The sequence below is a fragment of the Mastigoproctus giganteus genome, chromosome 1, assembly GCF_048544385.1.
Source record: "Mastigoproctus giganteus isolate SK-2022 chromosome 1, ASM4854438v1, whole genome shotgun sequence".
Lineage (NCBI taxonomy): Eukaryota > Metazoa > Arthropoda > Arachnida > Uropygi > Thelyphonidae > Mastigoproctus > Mastigoproctus giganteus.
In genome coordinates this window covers 2,344,531-2,368,345 of record NC_143575.1, presented here as the reverse complement: position 1 = coordinate 2,368,345, position 23,815 = coordinate 2,344,531, and the positions used below count along the sequence as shown (strand labels likewise).

The following is a 23,815-nucleotide window of genomic DNA, read 5'->3' as shown; positions in this document are numbered from 1 at the left end:
TGGGATACATTTAAACGAAGGTGGTTGAAGAGTTTTCGCCAGTATTATTGAGGATATCTTAAAGGTTCTGGTAAACTGCCAGTTTGGTCGGGGGGATACGGTAATATAGATACACATTTATCTGATAATTTTGGTTAAAGTTTATATTGCACAAACCTCAAGGGTTCTTGGTGCCTCCGTAGCCAGGTGGGCAGGAGCAGTAGTGCATAGCACACGGTAAAAAATTGAACCAAAATTATTTATACAGCTTCTTGGTTAGACTGGGGTTCGAGCCCGTGACCACCTGATGCGGAAAGGTCAGGGAATGACCTCTGCGTATCCCCGGAAAAATATGGTCTTAGTTGCTAATACTTCTAAAAACCAAATAACAAACAAACAAAACAACAAACATCAAGGGTTCTTGTTTGTTACCTTAACAGAACATATTAGCAAGGTGTTCTGAGGGTAGAAATGTTTGAAATGAGTTGGAAGCTAACTTAAATAACTTTAAGGGGTGTATCAGGGTAGTTAACTATACAACAACACTGGTTTAATTGTTTATACAGCAATGTCAAATGTATCTTCAATCAAATGACTGAATTCGTACTACTAGGAGAAGTAACGCTCACATAATATGGCTTACAGAAACATGGTGCCTTCCCTGAGATAGGGGATGATGAGTTTCAATATGGTATGTATAATGTATTTAGGTAGGACAGAGAAGATAGAAGGGGTGGTGGGGTAATGCTTCTTATCAGCCTGAATGCGATGAAAGCTTTCCCGGATTCAGACGTTTTGCATGCTAATGTAAAATTTGTATGGTGTGAGATAGTTGAAAGCAAAGGTATAATGAGAGTGGGAATAATCTACAGGCTAGATGATTGTAAAGATTATGATGAGAGCCTCTACATGCAAATGGAATGGGCAAGTAAGTATCAATGTCTTGTTACAGGTGATTTTAATTTGCCTCTAATTGATTGGAGCAAATGGGAAGGAAACTCCACATGGATGAAAAAAATTTTAAATCAACTAGATGATTGTTATTTGTATTAATTTGTCAGGGAAAGTACCAGAAAAAAAGAATACTCTAGTCCTCATCATCACCCATGAACCATATGACACAATCGGGTTGACAGTATAGGAACCAGTAGCAGGAGGTGATCATGGAGTTCTATGGTGTCGATGAAGAGAGAGAGAGAGAGAGAGAGAGAGAGAGAGAGAGAGAGGTAGCAGTAGTTAAAGGCAAAGGAATCAGTTAAAATTTCAGGAAAGGAAATTACGACGGATTAAGGTGCTACATGGCCTCTATTAACTGGGTAGATATTGCACAGAGAGTGAATACAATTGAATTATGATATACCTTTAAAACCATTAATCATGTACGCCTTGAATGCTTATATATCATTAAAATAACCTTATATACCATTAAAACAATACTCCACAAGGAAGGTCCAAATTGGATGAGGCAGATTATGAGAAATCATTGGCAAAAAACAGAGTGGGGACAAGGAATTCTTCATATATATAAATGGAAAGAAAAGAATGACAAACCAGATCAGACGCTTATCTGATGGACATGGGATAGTATTAGAATCTCCAGCTGATGTTGCAGATGAACTCAACAGTTACTTTGAGGCACCTCCGTAGCCAGGTGGGAAGGAGCAGTGCATATCACATGCTTCTTGATTAGACCGGGGTTTGAGCCCGTCACCACCAAATACGGAGGATGCGGAAAGGTCAGGGAATGACCACCGCATATTCTCGGAGCAATGTGGCCTTAGTTGCTAATGCTCCTAAAAACCAAACAACAACAATTTTGCATCGATATTTACAGAAGAAAAACCCTTTGTGTTAATAAGATATTATGGGAATGGAGTTGAAAAATATTTAATTAATTAAATAAAATATTTATTTAATTAATTAGCTCACAGGCAAGTAAGGTAAAGTTCCTGTGGTTAGCATTAGTTGAGGCATATAATGCAATAAAGCAAGCTTATAGAGCATCAGCCAAAAAAAAAACTTCCGATTTCAGCCATCCGGTCACTCCAAATGATTGTCTAGTTCAGCCTTAAATTTATTTAAGTTATCAACTTTAACTACAACAGATGGAAATCTCTTCCAGCAAGGAAGAGATTTCCATCTGTTGTTGTTTAAGTTTAAACTTAAACAACAAAATTAAGTTTAAACTAAATTTATCTCTAAGTTTAAAACTTAAGAGATAAATTTAGAATCCACTTAAAAGACTGGCCATAAGTATATAGAAGATTGAAAAATTGCAATGATAGAACTATATGCTAAAGTGCACCGAAATCTGAAACAGAAGGAATGGATGTAACAAAAGCAAGTAGTGTATATACATACTGCTAAAAGAATAATTTAATATAATTAATAATACTCAGTTTGTCCAAAAAAATACCAAAATAAAGAATTTTGTTGGCTACAGAGAGTGGGCCCACAAAACCAAGGTCTAAAATGTGGTATGTCATAATAATAGGCTGGCAGTATGAAATAAAATTTAAAAATGAAAAGATATTCTTTTCATAAAACTGCTATACTTTGCATTTCGTTATTATGATATTTAACAAGTCTGATCTTGGTTTGTTTTGATGTTTTGTAGTCCTATCTTCTCTGTACATGGCAGAGTTCTTTAATTTGGTATTTTTTAGTTACAGTGGGTATTATTAAAATTATTTTTTAAAATTATTCTTTCCTTGGTATATTCTAGCCGCTTTCCCCACATCTGTTCCCATTACTTCAGATTGCTGAAGTAAAAAGAGATCATTTAAACATTATATTATTAAGTTTACCTTTATTTTAAAATTTGATATAATTGATAAGTAGTATTTCCTTTACAATTTTAGCAGTGATTTGCTTTTTTTTTTTAATTTATTCAACTTTAATTTTTAGACATTTATTTAAATTTCCTTTTAGAGAAGAGGAGATTACATACCAGTTTTGTCTACGAATGCTCTGTTTTTGGGAAATGACTTTCCTAGGATATTAAAGAGAAAGATAGGTGCTGTCTCTTGTGAAAGAAAATTGTGGAATTTTCCTTGATATGTAAGTGAAGGATATTTTTCTGTGTTCCATTATATTAGTAGTCGTTAGCCCCAGTGTCATATGATTATTCTGAGTAGCATTTGAAGTAATTTCATTGATTTATCTATTAAATTGACTTATTACTTCTTAAATTGAACTCTGTATAACCTGAAAGCTAGAGGGCGTGATCAGTTTTACACAAATAGATACATTTGATAGGTTTACACAAAGGGATATACATATAATTTATATCAGTGCTTCTGTTTATACAGATTGAGGTAATAGGTATTACTAATGAAAATATAAACAGTTGCTGCTGACATGTTTAAATAAGCTAACAGCTCATTTAGCTAAATTAGTTTCTTTAAGAGTTCATATTCTTGTACTTTTCTTATCATTGAAATCATTAAAGGTATTAGCTTCTCAAATAATTACAAATTCAAATAAAACATTTCGATATTTAGATGAGGTAGAAATAGTCTTTAGAATTTGTTAACACAGTTTTTAAAATGAAATTATTTTGTGATTTTCTTTACACAAGGAATTCATTTTGCTGTCCTTTTATCTAATCATTAGTTGGTTATTTAAATGGGAATCTTTACATTTCTTTGGGATGATAGACAACATAGTTGTTAGACTGCCTTTTATGTTGCTTCACCTCTTTCAGAGATACGGTGGCCTTGTCAGTATTATCTGTGTGTATAATGGAATAGATGGCACCAAGATGAACCATACAGTTCATGAAATTTTTCTTTTATTTATTTATTTTTTAATCATGAATTGATGAATAAATTTATGAAGGTTGACAATATCAGTTATATTTTTTCTTAGACTTCATTCTTCATTTAGTTTACCAGTTTTAAACTTACTGATCTATTCTTTGGATTCCTGGGAACAGTTTCATCAGGCCTATAACCCATCAGAAACCTGAATATTTTAACTTTCACATTCACTAACCTTGGTTGCCTCGATTGCAAGTTCCCAGGAATCCAAAGAATAGATCAGTAAGTTTAAAACTGGTAAACTGAATGATGTCTATAAGAAAAAATGGATCTGATATTGTCAATCTTCATAAACTTATTCATCAATTCATGATTAAAAAAAACAAAAGATAAATTTGATGAACTGTGGTTCATCTTGATGTGTTAGAAAATTACAGCCTGAAGGGCTTCTAGTTCTAGTTGTTCAGATGAAATGAAGGTGTCTTTACAGAGATGTCACCTCTTTTCTGCTTACTTAAATTTAACCACTGTAGAAAATGACATATTAACCCAACACTGCAGATCTAAGATTAAATTATTTCTTAGGTATGCTCATGTGCCCTCACAATCTAATTGCTGAACCTTGTACCTATGCAGGAATGGAATATGCTGACGACCTGCATGGGATCTTCTGAACCAGTACTCCTCAGTTTCCTTGAGTCCATTTCTTCAGCCTCTTTTGCTGACACCCGCTTCTCCTGTTCAGTTTGTTGGGTTTCAACAGCACTTTCTGCAACGTAGGAATCACATACCTGTTTTCAGATATGCTCCTTTTGTCATCATCTGGTCATAGAGCATATGACCAAACTAGAATTAATTCACAGACTAGAAGATTAACAGTGGCCGCAGGCAGAGGCGAAAGTGATTCTTACACTGCTTCTATTAGAATGAGCAGCAGCCTGGAAAGCAAGGTGCTGGGTATTTTCATTACTGATAGGAATTCCCCACCCAGCTGGACATTATAAAAGAAAACACTGAATATGACAATGCCAATATTGAATCTCGTTTAGCCCTACACAAGACTTAGAAATAGCACTATCTGAAACCAAAAACAATAAATGCCCAGGTTATGACCTCTTAGAGGTTGAGATTATCAAAAAATTAGCAGAAATAGCACCAGACAAATTAATAACTATATCAAAGAAAAATAACAACTGTATGACAGAAGAGTGGAATTTTCCCAAAAATATGGAAAAAAGCTGTATTACAATTAATTCTCAAAAACCGTGAGAAAACCCCCTACTGATCCCAAATCACATAGACCAATAGCCCTACTCCCTTTACTAGAAAAATATATGAAAGACTGATATATAGTAGATTAGCCCAATACTACATAGAAGCAAGTTTACATTCTACAGGACAACTCTACAGAGGATACCATTCACCACCTACTGACAACATTTAAAAACTCAGAGGAGAAATATATGCTGGCAATCTCCATTGACTTTGCTGAGTCTTTGCTGAGTTCCATTTGTCTCACTCTGGAGGCCTACTGTCCTTAGGAGAATCTGCCAGGCAAATGCCACAAAACCTATATAAGGTAATAAACAGCTACCTTACAGACAAACATGTCTCAGTTCCAGGAATTGAAATGCCCTGTGAATAAAGGCTGACTGCGGGCATCCTTTATTCACAGGGAGATTCATTAAATCCTTGGCCCTTCCTTCTGGAATATTGTTCTGGACGAATTTTTGGGCTCGGATCTGGGCTCTGTGGAAAGCCTAGCCTTTGCAGATGACATGATTTTCCTTGTAAAAGGTAACACGCGAGTGGGTTTAGAGCAAAGACCAAATGCCACCCTCTTGCAGCTACAAGAGGGCGGCATTTGATTGCTGCCAAACAAATGCTTCTAGAAGGCAATTTGGACATAAGAAGACATCCAAAATTAAAATTATCACTACTACTACCATAAATATAGTTACAGAATTAAAATATCTTGGAGTGGTCTTTGTTTCAAAATTAACTTTTTATCCCCATTTGACTTACTTGGCTAAGAGAGTGCAGGCATGTGGATTTGGCGCATTAGCATTAGTAGGGGCATTTGATGCAAGAAAGCAAGCTTATGCAGCATCAGCCAAAAAAAAAAAAAAAAAAAAAAACCACTTCCACTTCACCCCTCTGTTCGTTCAAAACACCTGTCCAGCTGAGCCTTAAACTTATTTAGGCTATCAACTTCCACGACAAGGGATGGAAGTCTGTTCCACCAACCAACCAACCACCCGCTGGCTAAAGGCAAATTTCCGCACGTCTATCCTACATCTGTCTTTCCTCAATTTGAATTTATGCCCTCTCATGTGATTATTCTGAACGAGAGGAAGAATCCCATCAGCATTGAGCATGCTCAAACCATTCAAGGCTTTATACACCTCTATCAGATCACCTCGCTGGTGCCTAGTCTCCAGACACTGTAATTTGCAAAACTTAAGCCTTTTTTTCGTAAGAGCACCCCTTTGTTCCATTCACTAATCTTGTTGCCCTTCTCTGTACTCGTTCCAGCATCTCTACATCCTTCTTGAAATGAAGCCTCCAGATCTGTATACAGTACTCTAGGTGTGGCCTGACCATTGCCTTATACAAGGGAATAATCACCTCCTTATCCCTGTTAGAAAAATTCGTATATATCATTGAAAATACACCATGAGCTACTCTTGCAGTCCGTCTACACTGCTCAGAGAACTTCATATCTGCCTGCACAACAACCCCCAGGTCCCTTTTATTCTCTACCACTGTCAGTGTAGTACCACAGAGTTGATATGTTGCTCTGGGGTTGCTGTTTCCCATATGTAGTACTTTACATTTGTCAATGTTAAACTTCATTTGCCACCTCTCAGCCCATCTGCTCAACCTTTCCAGATCCTGTTGCAGTAGTATAGTGTCAGTAGTGTCCTTGACAACCCTGCCAACCTTTGTATCGTCTGCAAACTTGGATATAAAGCTTGATATACCATCATCAATATCATTTATAAATACAGAAAACAATAATGGATCCAATACTGAACCCTGGGGAGTCCACTAATAACATTAGTCCACGATGAGCAGTGTCCATTGATTACCACTCTCTGTCTTCTCCCCCTCAACCACCCCTTTATCCATAGCAGCAATTTGCCTCCAATGCCACACTGCTCCAATTTGTGCAGCAGTCTTCCATGTGCAACAGTATCAAAAGCCTTTCTAAGATCCAAGTATATAATATCAAAGTTATTCCCTGCATCTAGCTCTTTGGTGACTGCATCATAGTATCCAATCAAATTGGTCAGGCAAGACTTCCCCTTAACAAAACCATGCTGTGTCCGAGCTATAACTGTAGTCTTGTCTAGATGATCCTGCAGTGCTTCTTTAACCAGTGCCTCCATTAATTTTCCGGGAACAGAAGTTAAACTAACAGGTCTATAATTACTTGTGTCGCCCTTTGATCCTCCTTTGTGAATTGGGGTCACATTTGCACATCTCCAATCCATGGGTACTTCCCCTGAGTCCAAGGAAGCTCTCATAATTATGGCTAAGGGTTTGCTTACTTCCTTTGCTGCCTCCTTTAATATAACTGGATAGATCCCATCCAACCCAGGTGCCTTTCTTGTGTTTATCTTCAACAATTTTTCCTCCACTTTACTCTCAGTTATTACAAGATTCTCTAGCTTACTGCTAGAGTTGAATACACCTCTGGCATTCCCCTCGCTGAATAACTCCTCATGTATGAATGTCGATGCAAAATATTAATTTAGTTTGTTAGCTACCTGAGCAGGATCATCAACAGTTGACCCATCGATATCAAGTGGACCAATCTGATTCATCCCCCTTCCTTCTAGAGTTTACATAAGTAAAGAACTCTTTGCTGTTCTTCTTTGCATCCCTTGCCAAAGATTTCTCGTAATCTGCCTTCACCTGCCTAACCTCCTTTGTAACTTGGTTACAGATCAACTTGTATCTATCATAGGCTTCTGTGTCACATGTTAATTTATATGTATCCCATGCATTTTTCTTCTCTGCCATATGTCTCATTAGTTCATCTGACATCCACTTAGGCCTAAACCTTGAACAATATTTCTTAATTGGTATGTAAAGCCTAGTAGCTTCCAAGATAAGTTCTTTGAATGCTTCCAATTTTGAATTTGCTGTTGGTAACATCATCAGTTGGTCCCACTGTATAGAATTTAAATACTGTCTCAGTCCATCGTAGTCGCCTTTACGAAAGCAACCCTTCCCTTTACCCCTAATGGTAGTTACTGTGATCACTGCCACCTAGTGGTTCATTTACCTGCAGATTCTTAATGCATGAAGAATCACTACTGATAATCAAATCAAGGGTATTACTCCCTCTAGTTGCCTCCCGAACATGCTGATGTAGAAAACAATCATCCAATAAATCCACAAAAGCCTTGCTAGTGTGTGAGTGACCAACCCCCAAATTCTAGTCAATATCTGGGAAATTAAAATCCCCCATTATAAGACTCTCTCTGATGTACTGGCCCACTCTATTTCCCTGTACAGTTTCTTATTATACTCGTCAGAGTCATTAGGCCTATAGCACACTCCTACTCCCAATTTTGATCTCCCAATGCATATGTCACACCAAACTAACTTGACACTGCACTGTCCCGCGATGTTGACTGGCTTCACTTCCTTGGATTTTATGTATTTCTTAACTAATAGCATAACTCCTCCTCCCTTCCTATCCTGTCTATCCTTTCTGTAGACATTATACTCCCCAAATTCCAGTTCTGCATTCCATTTATCTGTGTGACACCACGTCTCTGAAATCCCCACAATATCTGCCTTTGATGTTTTGAGCAATACCTCAAATTCATCAAATTTATTTACTAAACTCCTAGCATTGGTGTACACGCAAGTATACGTGCACCTGTTCTTTTTCTTAGCTACTCTAACACAACCCATGTGTGTTTACTTGTACCCCAGTGATTCCCAGCATTCTCTGAAATGTCTTGCATCTTATTTTCCAGGCTACGGCTCATTCCAATAGAAGCAGTGCAAGAATCACTTTCACCTCTGCCAGTGGCTACTGTTAATCTATTAGTCCTTGTATCCCCCAATCTAGCAGTTTTCCGACCCACCTAACACTGCCTCGATAGCATCAGCAAATATTCTTGCATCCTTAGTAGTAGTAGTAGTAGTAGTAGTAGTGGCACTTGATGCAAGAAAGCAAGTGTAGGAGCTTATGCAGCATCAGCCAAAAAAAAAAAAAAAAAAAAAATCACACCATACCCTCCAAATGCCTGTCCAGTTCCTCCTTAAATTTATTTAACCTATCAACTTCCACAACGACAGATGGAAGTTTGTTCCAGCAATTAACCCGCTGGCTAAAGGCAAATTTCCGCACATCTATTCTACATCTATCCTTTCTTAATTTGAACTTATGTCCCCGTAGGTTCGTATTCTGAACAAGTGGGAGGATCCCATCAGAATTCAGCGTGCTCAACCCATTCAAGGCCTTATAGACCTCAATCAGATCACCGCGCAGGTGCCTAGTCTCCAGCCACTGCAATTTGCAGAACTTAAGCCTCTCTTGATAAGAGGATCCCTTCATTCCCCTCACCAATCGTGTTGCTCTTCTCTGTACACGCTCAAGCAAATCTACATCCTTCCTAAAATGAGGCCTCCAGACCTGTACGCAGTACTCAAGGCGTGGCCTGACCATTGCCTTATACAGAGGGACAATCACCTCCTTTTCCCTGCTAGCAAAATTCCTATATATCATTGACAAAACCCCATGACCTGCCCTAGCAGCCTGTCTACATTGCTCAGAAAACTTCATATCTGACTGCACAATTACTCCCAGGTCTTTTTCATTTTCTACCACCTTAAGTGTAGTACCACACAGTTGGTACGTTTCTCTGGGGTTACTTCTACCCATATGCAGTACTTTGCATTTGTCAAGGTTAAACTTCAGTTGCCACTTCTTAGCCCATCTGCCCAAATTATCTAGATCCTGTTGCAGTAGCACACTGCCATTACTGTCATTAACAACCCTGCCAACCTTCGTGTCATCTGCAAACTTCGACATTAAGCCTGATATACCTTCATCAATATCATTGATAAATATACAAAACAACAGTGGACCCAACACCGAACCCTGTGGGACTCCACTAATAACATTAGTCCATGAAGAGCAGCACCCATTGATTACCACCCTCTGTCTTCTCCCACTTAACCATCCTTTTATCCATTGTAGCAACTTACCCTTAATACCATTCTGCTCCAATTTGTACAGTAGTCTTACATGCGCAACAGTGTCAAAAGCTTTCCTGAAATCCAAGTATATGATATCAAAATTATTTTTTGCATCCAGTCCCTTTCTATTTAAGTGTTTAACCTGTAGAACAGTCTCTCCTGTTAACAAGTATAGACCAGGCTGAAAAAAATTCTATCCCTTGAGCCTTGCACAATCTTTCCAGGGCCGAATTGATCAACAGGGCACTCATCATATACTCCCTCCTATCGTGTCTGGGCAGAATTGCAGACACTTTCAAATTGAACCCTAATTCCCGGCTTTTTTTCAAGAGTGACCTGTACTTGTTAAGTAATTCCGCATTATAGCCTTAGTTGCTGATGCGCCAATAAAACTCAAACCAAACCAAACAGCAGGCATGATTGCCAGGATCAGACTGGGGTCTCAAAAGAAAGACCCTGGCAATCGTATACTGCAATATTCCTATCTGTTATCACCTAATGGAGCCGGTCCGTGGTTCACCTGCTTGCCATAGTAAAAAAAAAATGGAATAAATTAGAATCGATACAAAGGATAATACTTCTCACCATTATCAGAGCTTGTCACACAGTGAGCACACCTACGCTACAGTTGCTGGCCAGAGCTCTCCCACTTTACCTGGAAATAGTACTTAGTACCGTGCTTGGGTTGGAGGTTGAGAAGGTGAAAGAAGATATTTGTTGATATTAGACTTGAACTTCTGTAGACTGTAATTTTCAGGAAATATGTATGAAGGAAGGTTGTTCCAGAAAACAGCAATTGAATGGATAAAAGAGGAAGATGAAAAGTTGGTCCTGTGAGTTTGAAGTTGGACAGTAAATGGATGTTGGCTGGTGGCGGCACGTTTTCGGACTGTTTTGAAAGAGTGAGAGAACAGGAATTATAGAAGCCAATTCAGAAGAACAGTGCCCATGGAAGTATCTGTCGAAAAAGCATGCAGCAGAAACAGAACGTCTATGAGACAGGGTGGAGAGACTCTGTTAGAGAGGAGTCATTAATTAACCTAACTGCCCTCTTCTGGGTGCCTCCGTAGCCAGGTGGGCAGGTGCAGCAGTGTGTAGCACACGATGCCTCTTGATTAGACCGGGATTCGAGCCCGTGCCCACCAAATGATGTGGATGCGGAAAGGTCGGGGAATGACCACTGCATTTGGCCTTAGTTGCTAATGCTCCTACAAACCAAAACAACAACAAATAACAAATAACTGCCCTGTTCTGAATGGAATATAGAAGCCTGAAAGAGGTTTTGAGGCACCGCCCGATATGTGGGAACAGTATTCTATGGTAAGGCAGATTTGTGATTTGTACAGAGTGAACAGCTGTTTGGAAGAGAAATAACGCCAAGAACGAAAGAGAAAACTAAATTTTTTTGATGCAGAGGAAGCAATATTTGTAATGTGCTTGTGCCAAAAGAGATTAGAAGTCAGGGTAATCCCCAAAAGAGAGATATTATTTTGCCTAGAAATCGGAGTGTCACCAAAGATAAGCATAGGAGCAGAAGAATCCTTTTTTGCGAGATATAAGACAAGACTGAGTTTTAGAAGGATTGAAATCAACTAAGTTGTCTTTGCTGCACTGGAGAATTATCTGGAGATCGGCATTTACGAATTGGTAGTGGATATACGAGAAGTAGAAGTTGATTGAGCAGGGCAAGGTTTCTCAAAATTGAAAGTGAAATGCAATGTGCTGTCATCGGCAAAACTATGGATAGAATTTCCACTCAATGGAAGAAGGTCATTAATATACAAGAGGAAAAGAGTGGGGGAAAAAACTGAACCTTGGCAGACACCAGCATTAGTGGAGTAGTTAGAAGACAGAGAGCCATCTACCATCACCCTAAGTGAGTGATCAGAGAGAAAACTGGATAACGAATTACAAAAAACAATCGGAAAACCATAACGTGGAAGCTTGTTTAGAAGACCTTTATGCCAAACATGATCGAAAGCCTTTGAGATGTCAAGAGCAACTGCCTGTGTTTCACCAAACTCTTGCATTGAATTTGTCCATAAATTAACATAAGCCAGAATATCACCAGTGGATCGACGCTGATGGAAACCATACTGCCGATCGTTGATCAGACGGAAAGTTTCTAGGTAGTTTAAAAGTTGCCGGTTAATTGATTTCTCCATTACTTTAGAAAGAGTAGAAGTAATTGCAATGGGACGATAATTGGATGGGAGGGATTTGTCACCCCTTTTTATGAACTGGCTGGATATGAGCAAATTTCCAAGCAGAAGGAAAAACACCTTTGGAATAAGAAAGTGATAAAAGGCAGCAAAGAACAAGAGTAAGTTCAGGAGCACAGGTTTTGAGAACAAGTGGAGAAATACCATTAGGAACTGGAGCTTTCTTAGCATCAAGATTCGTCAAAATCCTTGTGACATCCTTTTGACGGAAGACTATAGGAGGCATTGAATGGAGCATGTTGGGAATGGTGGGAGGTGTTTCACCAAGATCATTAATACATGAGTTGGAAGAATAATGGGATGCTGGCAGGTCAGCTTTATCCTTGGCTGAAGTGACAACAGGACCATCTGATTTTGATAGGTGGGAGCAGAGATGGGCAAAAGTTGTAGATAAGAGCTTTGGCAAGAGACCAGAATGCTCAGCTACCATTAGGGCAAGAAGCAAGTTTTCTACTCTTAGTCTGTTCAAAATCTAGTTTGGACTGATTATAACTGCCTTACAATTGTTGCGAGCTTTGGAGTAGGCAGAAAATGAAATTGAAGAATTGGAAACAAGCCAGTTACGATATGGAACGTTCTTCTCTTGAACAGCTTTAGCACATTTATTGGAAACCCAAGGTTTAGATGTAGTTGTTGTAGTTGTTGTTGGTGTAGTTGTACAAGAAGTAGTTGTTGGTGACTCTATTGTCAGGGAAACGGGGAACATGCTTTGTAAAAAAGATAGGTGGAACAGGACCAGGGTATGTCTGCCAGGGGCAAAGGTTGATGACATTGTAGAGCGAATATCATCTTTTAAGGGCACAAAAGGTGATATAGTTTTACACGTTGGCACTAATAATATTAAGAGTAGGAGACCGGCAGAATTACTTAACAAGTACAGGTCACTGTTGAACAAAAGCCGAGAATTAGGGTAGAATTTGAAAGTGTCTGCAATTCTGCCCAGACACGATAGGAAGGAGTATATGATGAGAGCCTTGTCGATCAATTCGGCCCTGGAAAGATTGTGCAAGGCTAAAGGGGTAGAATTTTTTTCAGCCTGGACTGTACTTGTTAACAGGAGAGATTGCTTCTACAGGGATGGGATACACTTAAATAGAAAGGGTGCAAGAATATTTGCTGATGCTATCGAGGCAGTGTTAGGTGGGTCGGAAAACTGCTAGCTTCGGGGGAGACAAAGACCAATAGATTGACAGTAGCCACTGGCAGAGGTGAAAGAGATTCTTGCACTGCTTCTATTAGAATGAGCAGAAGCCTGAAAAACAAGATGCATGGTATTTCAGAGACTGCTAGGAGCCATTGCGGTACAAGTAAACACATGGGTTGTGTTAGGGTAGCTAAGAATAGAAACAGGTGCAGGTATACTTGCGTGTACACCAATGCTAGGAGTTTAGTAAATAAATTTGATGAATTTGAGGTATTGCTCAAAACATCGAAGGCAGATATTGTTGGGATATCAGAGACGTGGTGTCACACAGATATAAGGGATGCAGAACTGCAATTTGGGGAGTACAACGTCTACAGAAAGGATAGACAGGATAGGAAGGGAGGAGGGGTTATGTTATTAGTTAAGAAACACATAAAAACTAAGGAAGTGAAGCCAGTCGACATCGCTGGACAGTGCAGTGTGGAGTCAGTTTGGTGTGACATAAACATTGGGAGATCAAAATTGAGAGTAGGAGTGTGCTATAGGCCTAATGACTCTGATGAGTATAATAAGGAACTGTACAGGGAAATAGAGTGGGCCAGTAAATCAGAGTGTCTTATAATGGGAGATTTTAATTTCCCAGATATTGACTGGAATTTGGGGGCTGGTTACTCACACACTAGCAGGACTTTTGTGGATTTATTGGATGATTGTTTTCTACATCAGCATGTTCGGGAGGCAACTAGAGTGAGTAATACTCTTGATTTGATTATCAGCAGTGATTCTTCATGCATTAAGAATCTGCAGATAAATGAACCACTAGGTGGCAGTGATCACAGTGTGCTGAAGCGGGATTTACTCAAAGAGGTAACTACCATTAGGGGTAAAGGGAAGGGTTATTGCTTCCGTAAAGGCGACTACGATGGACTGAGACAGTATTTAAATTCTATACAGTGGGACCAACTGATGATGTTACCAACAGCAAATTCAAAATGGGAAGCATTCAAAGAACTTATCTTGGAAGCTACTAGGCTTTACATACCAACTAAGAAATATTGTTCATGGTTTAGGCCAAAATGGATGTCGGATGAACTAATGAGGCATATGGCAGAGAAGAAAAATGCATGGGATACATACAAATTAACACATGTCACAGAAGCCTATGATAGATACAAGTTGATATGCAACCAAGTTACAAAGGAGGTTAGGCAGGCGAAGGCAGATTACGAGAAATCCTTGGCAAGGGATGCAAAGAAAAACAGCAAAGAGTTCTTTACTTATGTAAACTCTAGAAGGAAGGGGGTGAATCAGATTTGTCCACTTGATATTGATGGGTCAAGTGTTGATGATCCTGCTCAGGTAGCTAACAAACTAAATGAATATTTTGCATCGACATTCACACATGAGGAGTTATTCAGTGAGGGGAATGCCAGAGGTGTATTCAACTCTAGCAGTAAGCTACAGAATCGTGAAATAACTGGGAGTAAAGTGGAGGAGAAACTGTTGAAGATAAACACAAGAAAGGCACCCGGGGTGGATGGGATCTATCCAGTTATATTAAAGGAGGCAGCAAAGGAAGTAAGCAAACCCTTAGCCATAATTATGAGAGCTTCCTTGGACTCAGGGGAGGTACCCATAGACTGGAAATGTGCAAATGTGACCCCAATTCACAAAGGAGGATCAAAGGCTGACACAAGTAATTATAGACCTGTGAGCTTAACTTCTGTTCCAGGAAAATTAATGGAGGCACTGGTTAAAGAAGCACTGCAGGATCATTTAGACAAGACTTCAGTTATAGCTCAGACACAGCATGGTTTTGTTAAGGGGAAGTCTTGCCTGACCAACTTGATTGGATACTATGATGCAGTCACAAAAGAACTGGATGCAGGGAATAACTTTGATATTATATACTTGGATCTTAGAAAGGCTTTTGATACTGTTGCACATGGAAGACTGCTACACAAATTGGAGCAGTGTGACATTGGAGGCAAATTGCTGCTATGGATAAAGGGGTGGTTGAGGGGGAGAAGACAGAGAGTGGTAATCAATGGACACTGCTCATCGTGGACTGATGTTATTAGTGGAGTCCCTCAGGGTTCAGTGTTGGGTCCATTATTGTTTTCTGTATTTATAAATGATATTGATGATGGTATATCGGGCTTAATGTCCAAGTTTGCAGACGATACAAAGGTTGGCAGGGTTGTCAAGGACACTACTGACACTATGCTGCTGCAACAGGATCTGGAAAGGTTGAGCAGATGGGCTGAGAGGTGGCAAATGAAGTTTAACATTGATAAATGTAAAGTACTACACATGGGAAACAGCAACCCCAGAGCAACGTATCAACTCTGTGGTACTACACTGACAGTGGTAGAGAATGAAAGGGACTTGGGGGTGGTTGTGCAGGCAGATATGAAGTTCTCTGAGCATTGCAGAAGGGCTGCAAGAGTAGCTCATGGAGTATTGTCAATGATATACAGGAATTTTTCCAGCAGGGATAAGGAGGTGATTATTCCATTGTATAAGGCGATGGTCAGGCCACACCTAGAGTACTGTGTACAGGTCTCGAGGCCTCATTTCAAGAAGGATGTAGAGCTGCTGGAACGAGTACAGAGAAGGGCAACAAGATTAGTGAATGGAACAAAGGGGTGCTCTTACGAAGAAAGGCTTAAGTTTTGCAAATTACAGTGTCTGGAGACTAGGCACCAGCGAGGTGATCTGATAGAGGTGTATAAAGCCTTGAATGGTTTAAGCATGCTCAATGCTGATGGGATTCTTCCTCTAGCTCAGAAAAATCACCTGAGAGGGCATAAATTCAAATTGAGGAAAGACAGATGTAGGATAGACGTGCGGAAATTTGCCTTTAGCCAGCGGGTGGTTGGTTTGTGGAACAGACTTCCATCCCTTGTGGTGGAGGTTGATAGCCTAAATAAGTTTAAGGCTCAGCTGGACAGGTATTTTGAACGAACAGAGGGGTGAAGTGGAAGTGGGTTTTTTTTTTTTTTTGGCTGATGCTGCATAAGCTTGCTTTCTTGCATCAAATGCCTCTACTAATGCTAATGCTAGATAAAGGACAAGATTTTAAAGTGGAGTGTGGGATGAAGGATTCCATTTCTACAAGAATAATTTCACTGATACGATCTGAGAAAACACTGACATCAGAAGTTTTGAAACAGTAATCTGACCAAGCGAAAGAAGAAAAAAAATCTCCCAGGTCATACCATTTTACATCCTTGTAATGCCAAACAATATGAGGTTGGGAATAGCCACGAGATAAAGGCTCCATTGGAGAAGAGACAATCACCAAGTTGTGATCTGAGGTGCATTACATTAAAAAAAGTTCATATAAACAGGTCTTGAAACACTTAGTTTCTTTCCCGCAACCCTCAATATCTCTATCAAGTCATGTAAACATGATACTAGTAGAGACTTTACCGCCCAGCGGAAAAGATATTTGCAACGGTTAGTAGTGTTTTGTTTTGGTGATTGGATTTTGCTTTGTTGTTTACAACATCAGTTGGTTGTGGAAGAAAAATGCAGATTACTTCGGATTAAAGAAATTGTAAAGAAAATGTATTCTCTGAGTGAAATGGCAGAGATGCACTACACTTATGGTCTTGCAGATGGGAATGCATTAACAGCTCATGAACTTTATTCAGAAAGGTACCCCGACAGGCATTTACCTTGTCCAAGAAAATTCACATGAATCCATCAATGTTTGCCAGAGATGGGCTCATTTGAGAGAAGATATTTTGACACTGGAAGACCAAGAGAAGTACAAAATGCTGACCTTGAGGAATGAATTCTTCGTAATGTGGACGAAAATTCATCAGATAGTACAAGAAGAATTGCAGTAAGGGAAGGAGTTAGTCATATGACTATTTGGAATATTCTCCATGAAAATCTTCTGTACCACTATCACCTTCAACGGGTGCATGGACTTACTGAGGCAGACTTTCTACCATGAAGAACATTGTGCCAACGCATTCAACAAAAGTGTACTGTGGTCCTGAATTTCTTGGCATTTATCTTGTTCACTGATGAGGCTGGTTTTACACGTGATGGGGTCTTAAACTACCATAACAACCACATCTGGCGCGATGACAACTCTCGAGCAACTCTCAACATAAGTTCAGTCTAAACGTTTGGGCTGGAATCATGCATGATCATTTGATAGGCCTCTATTTTTTTACCTCCGCATCTGACAGGAGATATTTATTTGCAGTTCTTTGAAAATGAATTGCACCATTTAATGGATGATGTACCTCTAGACTTGGCCAACAAATATGGTTCATGCACAATGGCGACCCGTCTCACTTTAGCCAGAGAGTTTGTCAGTATTTGGATGGCCATTTTCCTAAAAAATTGATTGGTCGCAGGAGCATTGAATTGCCTGCTTGATCACCAGATTTGAATCCAATTGATTTTTATCTCTGGGGGCATTTAAAGTCCATCGTTTATGTAACTCTTGTGCCTGATGTTGAAGTTTTCAGAGAGTATATCATAAATGGATGTGAGCAAATATGTAACACTCCAGGTGTATTCAACAGAGTACAAAAAAGCATTGAAAGCAGGTTCAGAGGATGCATCGAAGCAGGAGGAGACCATTTTGAACAATTTTTGTAACAGAATGTTCTGTCTTGTGTGTAGTATTAGTATTAGTAATGGCCGCATGGTGCAAGAAATCCTATGGCTTATGCTGCACCAGCCAAAAAAAAAAAAAAAAAAACGAATAAAACAAGGATAAAAAAAAATAAATAATAATAATAATTAATAAAAGAAAAGGAATTTAAACCTATCATCCTGTGCGCTTCCCTGACCCGAAGGTACTATCCAGATGACCTTTGAATTTCCCCAAACTGTCAGCCTCTACCACCCATGTAGGCAACTTATTCCAGTAATTTATAACTCGCTGGCTAAAATAAAACTTCCTGGAGTCCAATCTAAACATTTCCCCCTGTAACTTGAATTTATGTCCCCAAGTTCTAGCATTATTTATAATCTTGAAAATTTCGTCCTCATTCATTTTACTGATGCCTCTCAGAGCCTTAAACACCTCAATCAAATCTCCTCTAAGGTGTCTAGTTTCCAAGCTCTTCAACCCAAATATTCGAAGTCTTTCTTCATAAGGACGCCCTTTTGCCGATCTCACGAGGCGATTTACCCTTCTTTGCACCCTTTCAAGAAGCTCTGTCTTTCTTTAGGTGCGGTCTCCATACTTGAACACAGTATTCCAAGTGAGGTCTAACAAAAGCCTTATAAAATGGGATTATCACGTCCCTATCTCTACTTGCAAAAGTTCGATAGATCATCGATAGGACACCATGGGCCTTCCTTGCAACCTGTTTACAATGCGCAGAGAATTTCATGTCTGACCGTATCATAACACCCAAGTCCCTTTCCTCCAGTACTGGGTTTAATTGAACTCCACCAAGTGAATAAGTTATTTTGGGATTACTGTTTCCCAGATGTAATACCTTATACTTTTAGCATTAGCATCAGCATTAGTAGTGGCATATGATGCAAGAAAGCAAGCTTATTCAGCATCAGCCAAAAAAAAAAAAAAACCCTCTCCCATTTCACCCCTCCGTTCGTTCGAAATACCTGTCCAGTTGAGCTTTAAATTTGTTTAGGCTATCAACTTCAACAACAAGTGATGGAAGTCGGTTCCACCAACCAACCACCCGCTGGCCAAAGGCAAATTTCCGCACATCTATCCGACATCCGTCCTTCCTCAATTTGAATTTATGCCCTCTGAGGTGATTATTCTGAGAAAGATGAAGAATCCCATTGGCATTGAGCATGCTCAAACCATTCAAAGCCTTATACACCTCTATCAGATCACCTCGCCGGTGCCTAGTCTCCAGACTGTAATTTGCAAAACTTAAGCCTTTCTTCGTAAGAGCAACCCTTTGTTCCATTTACTAATCTTGTTGCCCTTCTCTGTACCCGTTCCAGCAGCTCTACATCCTTCTTGAAATGAGGCCTCCAGACCTGTATACAGTACTCAAGATGTGGCCTAACCATTGCCTTATACAAGGGAATAATCACCTCCTTATCCCTGCTAGAAAAATTCCTGTATATTATTGACAAGACACCATGAGCTACTCTTGCAGCTCGTCTGCACTGCTCAGAGAACTTCATATCTGCCTGCACAATTACCCCCAGGTCCTTTTCATTCTCCACCACTGTCAGTGTAGTACCGCAGAGTTGATACATTGCTCTGGGGTTACTGTTACCCATATGTAGTACTTTACATTTGTCAATGTTAAACTTCATTTGCCACCTCTCAGCCCATCTGTTCAACCTTTAGAGATTCTGTTGCAGCAGCATAGCGTCAGTAGTGTCCTTAACGACCCTGCCAACCTTTGTATCATCTGCAAACTTAGACATTAAACTTGATATCCCATCATCAATATCATTCATAAACACCGAAAACAACAATGGACCCAACACTGAACCCAACACTGAACCTTGAGGAACTCCACTGATAACATTAGTCCACGTTGAGCAGTGTCCATTGATTACCACTCTCTGTCTTCTGCCACTCAACCATCCCCTTATCCATAGCAGCAATTTGCCTCCAATGCCACACTGCTCCAATTTGTGCAGCAGTCTTCCATGTGCAACAGTATCAAAAGCCTTTCTAAGATCCAAATATATAATATCAAAGTTATTCCCTGCATCCAGTTCTTTTGTGACTACATCATAGTATCCAATCAAATTGGTCAGGCAAGACCTGCCCTTAACAAAACCATGCTGCGTCTGAGCTATAACTGAATTCTTGTCTAGATGATCCTGCAGTGCTTCTTTAACCAGTGCCTCCATTAATTTACCTGGAACAGAAGTTAAACTAACAGGTCTATAATTACTTGTGTCAGCCTTTGATCCTCCTTTGTGAATTGGGGTTACATTTGCACATCTCCAGTCTATGGGTACCTCCCCTGAGTCCAAAGAAGCTCTCATAATTATGGCTAGGGGTTTGCATACTTCCTTTGCTGCCTCCTTTAATATAACTGGATAGATCCCATCCACCCCAGGTGCCTTTTTTATGTTTATCCTCAACAATCTCTCCTCCACTTTCCTCTCAGTTATTACAAAATCATCCAGCTCACTGCCAATGTTTACTTTACCTACATCATTCTCCTTCCTGAATAACTCCTCATGCGTGAATGTAGATGCAAAATACTCGTTTAGATTGTTAGCCACCTGAGCAGGATCCTCAACTGTTGAACCATCAATATCCAGTGGACCAATCTGATTCATCCCTTTCCTTCTCGAGTTCAAGTATGTAAAGAACTCCTTTCTGTTTTTCTTTGCATCCTTTGCCAAGGATTTTTCGTAGTCTGCCTTTGCCTGCCTAATCTCCTTTGTGACTTGGTTACAGACCAACTTATATCTATCATAGGCTTCCATGTCACCCATTAATTTGTATGTATCCCATGCATTTTTCTTCTCTGCCACATGTCTCATTAGTCCATCTGACAACCATTTAGGCCTAAACCTTGAACAATATTTCTTAGTTGGTATGTAAAGCCTGGTAGCCACCAAGATTAGTTCCTTGAATGCTTCCCATTTTGAGTTTGCTGTTGGTAACATCATCAGTTGGTCCCACTGTATAGAATTTAAATACTATCTCAGACCATCATAGTCGCCTTTACGAAAACAAAAACCCTTCCCTTTACCTCTGATGGTAGTTACCTCCTTGAGTAAATCCCACTTCAACACACTGTGATCACTGCCACCTAGTGGTTCATTTATCTGCAGGTTCTTAATGCATGAAGAATCACTACTGATAATCAGATCAAGAGTATTGCTCCCTCTTGTTGCCTCACGAACATGCTGATGTAGAAAACAATCATCCAATAAATCCACAAAAGCCTTGCTAGTGTGCGAGTGACCAACCCACAAATTCCAGTCAATATCTGGGAAATTAAAATCCCCCATTATAAGACTCTCTGATTTACTGGCCCACTCTATTTCCCTGTACAATATATTATTATACTCATCAGAGTCATTAGGCCTATAGCACACTCCTACTCTCAATTTTGATTTCCCTATGCTTATGTCACACCAAACTGACTCGACACTGCCCTGTCCATCGATGTCAACTGGCTTCACTTCCTTTGACTTTATGTGTTTCTTAATTAATAGCATAACCCTTCCTCCCCTCCTGTCCTGTCTATCCTTTCTATATACATTGTATTCCCCAAATTCCAGTTCCGCATTACTTATATCTGTGTGACACCACGTCTCTGATATCCCAACAATATCTGCCTTTGATGTTTTGTGCAATACCTCAAATTCATCAAATTTATTTACCAAACTCCCAGCATTGGTGTACACGCAGGTATACATGCACCTGTTTCTATTCTTAGCTACCCTAACACAACCCATGTGTTTACTTGTAACGCAATGACTACCAGCAGTCTCTGAAATATCCTGCATCTTGTTTTTCAGACTTCTGCTCATTTGAATAGAAGCAGTGCAAGAATCACTTCCACCTCTGCCAGTGGCTACTGTTAATCTATTAGTCCTTGTATCCCCCCCAACTAGCAGTTTTCCGACCCACCTAACACTCCCTCGACAGCATCAGCAAAATAATTTGTTGGATTAAAAAAATTACTTTGTTGGAAAGCATAGCTGCCATTTTTCTAATCATTCCTGAAGTCTATATAGGTCTCTCCGAAGAAGCTCAGCTTAACAGTAACATTGGTCATTAACTATTCTACCAATTTTAACATCATCTGCAAATTTAGACATCACGCCCTCTATCCCTTCATTGATGTCGTTTATGAAAATTAAAAACAACAGTAATCCTAATACTGATCCTTGGGGAACCCCACTTACATCAACCCAATCTGAGGAATAGCCATTTATCACAACCCTCTGCCTCCTGCCCTGAAGCCATCCTGCTATCCATCTAAGGATTTTCCCAGTGATTCCAACCTGTTCCAGCTTATAAAGCAACCGCTCATGTGGGACTGAGTCAAAACTTTGCTGAAATCTAAATAAACACTGTTGAAATTATTCCCTAAATCCAGCTCGTGAGTGACCCTTTCAAAATAGCGAACCAGATTTGTTAAACATGATTTTCCCTTTACCAAACCATGCTGAGTATCCTTTAGAATTTCAATTCAATCCAAATTATCCTGAATTCCACTCTTGATCATTGCCTCCATGATTTTCCCTACCACTGAAGTCAGACTGACAGGTCGATAATTTCCACTTCACACTTAGAACCACCCTTATGTATGGGAGATACATTGGCACTTTTCCAATCCAAGGGAATCTCCCCAGAGTTTAGTGATGCTCGCATAATTAGCTTCAATGCCCTCACTTGCCGCCTCCCTTAAGATTATAGGGTATATTCCATCAACTCCAGGAGCCTTACTGGCCTGTAGGCTCCAAAGTTTTTTCATTAAATAATCTTGCGAAATTTCAATATCATTAATTACATATTTTTCAACTTCGCTCCCACAATTTCCCATTGCCACAAAAGATTTTTCATTTGTAAATATAGATACAAAATAACTGTTGAGTTCATCTGCAACGGCAGCTGGTGTATTTAATACTATCCCGTTTCCCTTATGTAAAGGTCCGCTCTGGTTTGTTCTGCTCTTATTGGCATTTATATATGTGAAGAATTCCTCCCCTTTGCTCTGTTTGCTAGTGATTTCTCATAAACTGCCTTTGCCTGTCGAACCGTTTCTGTGGCTCTGTTACAGATCATCTTGTAGCTGTTATAGTCTTCAGTACTTTTTATTGCTCTATAATCTTTTTCTGCTCAAGTAATGTGGCAACTTCTCTATTCATCCAACTTGGAACCCTCCTAGTGGAGTTTTTTTTTTTTTAATAGTAAATATGCATTCAAGGCATCTGTGATTAATGTTTTAAAAGCATACCACAATTCAAATGTATTCATTTTTTTCAAATGTATTCATTTTCTGTGCGATATCTACCCAGTTATTAGAGGCCATGTAGCACCTTAAGGCATCGTAATTTCCTTTTCCGAAATTAAAACCCATCCCTTTGCCTTTTACTGCCGCTACCTCTCTCTCTCCATGATCCACCGTAGAACTCCGTGATCACTTCCTGCTACTGGTTCCTCTACTGGTCTGGGATATTCTTTTCTCTAGTACTTTCCCTGATATGTTGATACAAATAAGTCATCTAGTGATTTAAAAATTTTGTTCCCCATGTCGAGTTTTCTTCCCATTTACTCCAATCAATTAGAGGCAAATTGAAATCACCCATAATAATACTCCAATCAATTAGAGGCAAATTGAAATCACCCATAATAAGACAACTTTGTTTTTGTTTACTTTGTTTTTGTTTTCTTCTGTTAAACTTTGTCTTGTTTAATGGCATTACTTGTTCTGTTGGATAGATTATTAATTTTTGATATTGTTAAACGATAAGATTCCTTCTACCTCAGAAACGAAGCATTTCTAGACTCATGTTTATATCAATTTTCTGTAATG

General features: G+C 39.4%; 1 protein-coding gene across 1 annotated transcript in view; it reads left to right on the top strand.

The window, feature by feature from the left end:
* The window catches only part of LOC150090491 (myelin expression factor 2-like), a 301,982-nt gene that overhangs the window by 197,621 nt on the left and 80,546 nt on the right, over positions 1-23,815 (top strand). The window contains exon 17 of the transcript XR_016546846.1: positions 2,911-3,039. The gene's annotated coding sequence lies outside the window, so the exon portion shown is untranslated. The remainder of the gene's footprint in view (positions 1-2,910; positions 3,040-23,815) is intronic.